Source organism: Aulonocara sp. 'chitande type north' Nkhata Bay, linkage group LG3, assembly GCF_057382095.1.
Source record: "Aulonocara sp. 'chitande type north' Nkhata Bay isolate Kocher_YH1m ecotype deep benthic linkage group LG3, A_spYH_male_GT1.1, whole genome shotgun sequence".
Lineage (NCBI taxonomy): Eukaryota > Metazoa > Chordata > Actinopteri > Cichliformes > Cichlidae > Aulonocara > Aulonocara sp. 'chitande type north' Nkhata Bay.
The window spans coordinates 23,374,145-23,376,241 of NC_141346.1; the positions used below are offsets into that span (position 1 = coordinate 23,374,145).

The window sequence follows — 2,097 nt, forward strand, 5'->3', positions numbered from 1 at the left end:
GTGTGTGAATGTATAGTTAGAAAGCACTTCAAAGCATTGAAGACAGTGCTTCTGTGAATGGGTGAATGTGGTATGTTGTATAGAGAGCTTTGAGTTCTCCGGAGGATTAGAAGTGCTATTGTAACCCAGATCATTGGTTGAGTATGGGATTTCTGATTATTTGTGGTCACTGAACACACCACTGTGCCGTGCGCATAGCCACTCTCTAGTCCAGCTACAGAGTTTTTCCTTCCGTTCATCCGATGAGGCGCATGCTGCTCTCGTGCCCTCTACGAGCTGGAAATTCGGGTACAGTAGACATTTGAGTCGCTGTAAATAGTTTTAAAAACCTTTATATGTGAAGCTAATGATTTAATATGTTGTTAGGAAAAAGTCTTGTAGCAGTTAGAAACGTGAAGCGGAGCTGAGTCCGACAGCATTCGCCATTACACGAACTCCTCTGGTGAGTTAGCGTGCAGCTCATGTTCGTATGAAATGTTTTATGCCTTATTATATTGCAGCGAGGTATCAAATCTACTGCTGTCATGTTGTTAAGAAAGAGGCTAAATATTGTATAACGTGTGTTATCGGCTGACTGTTAGCAAGCTAGCCATTAAGTGAGCCTAGCTAATGTCCTGAAATGGCGGCCGACACGAGGTCAGTTACAGTGTTATTATGTTATGCCTAAGAGAACAGCATTAATAAGCATTGTTAACAGCATTTATGTTCTGTTATATTTTTATTTTGACAAACCTGTATTATTATGATGGTAAGTCTGTTAAATAAGCCATTAGTGACATGGACACTGAGTCAGTGGTACTGAGACTTATGAACATTTTAGTTAATTCTTCTGCACACTTGTGTGTAGGCTGGTTTGTTTGCCCTTTTGGTGCCCTGGATCCTACTGGATGAACTGCCTTGTGGAAGTCCTCATCTGATGACTCTGCCGAACCGTCCTGGCAAATAGATGGTCGTTGCTGCTTGCTGGATGCTATTATTGGATGCTACACCGTTCCAACAGAGCGGTAGGAACAATTCAAAGGGCCCCAACGATGCGCTTTATTTTTCCCTGAGCTCAGGTGATTTTCTTTTGGCCAAAGGACCTTAAAGGATACATATTTGTTTTTATTTATTTATTTTATTTTTCTTATGACACTGAGTGGAAAGACACTACAAAAAAAAAAGGGGTTTATTATTTAAAATTGTGTCTAATAAATGTGTTTATGTTAAGTAAGTGTGGTGTCCATTGTGTGCTGGAAGCCTTATTGTTCCTGTGGTGGAGCAGCTACTACCAATCTCCTTTACGAAACTAGCTTCTGACAGGATATAGATATTTGGGATACATTTGATTTCTTGTAACCTATTTTTAGAGAAACTGTGATTCTGGGTTAAACATCGGGGTGAAATTGATGACACTGACACCTAGTGAACTGCCCAAGGTCAACAGTCCTGATTTCCACGCATTAAAGGTTTGGCGTAAGTACAGATTGCGTTACACTATATAAGAACTATTCACAGAAAACCAGGTTTTCAGGAAGTGCATACAATACAGAAACCACTTAGAGAGCCAAAGAAATTTCCGTTTTTAAAACACAAACAAAAAAGACCCAAGTTTTAGTTTTGGTTCCTCATGCCCAAACAATCACAATTTGTATCTAAAGGAGCAATGACAAGAACTTCAGTGTCAGAGAGGAACTATTCTTAAACCAATAATTCAACTCTACACTATCACTATACACTAAAAAAGTTCACATTCGATTTTCAGATATCTGTAAACTTGGATGGTTGGGTAATGTTTCTGTGCACATTCAAAGTGGGAGTTACTGGCAGCTGAAGTACATTTATGGAAAATATATGTAGGTCAACCACAACCACCACACATCAGAAGACAGAAAACAGCTGGGTCCGCTTCTTAAATAAATTTAGTGTTGCTAGCTGCCAAAATGATAACACTCTGCTTTTGCACACTGCACTTCCATTAGCACATTAAACCACTGACAAACATCGAAAATACACTAATGTTAATGCAGCCTTGGGCATTTCTGAAACCTAAACACCACATTCAAATTAAATTCGGCTCAAGGTTAATAACACATAAACTGACACTAGAATGTCTAT

At 39.2% G+C, this 2,097-nt stretch overlaps 1 long non-coding RNA gene across 1 annotated transcript; it reads left to right on the top strand.

The window, feature by feature from the left end:
• The first annotated feature begins 388 nt into the window (after positions 1 to 388).
• On the top strand, positions 389 to 1,207 carry LOC147334637 (uncharacterized). Its single transcript, XR_015126291.1, has 2 exons — positions 389 to 442; positions 848 to 1,207. It is a non-coding gene; the product is annotated as an uncharacterized LOC147334637 (long non-coding RNA).
• The last annotated feature ends 890 nt before the right edge of the window (positions 1,208 to 2,097 follow it).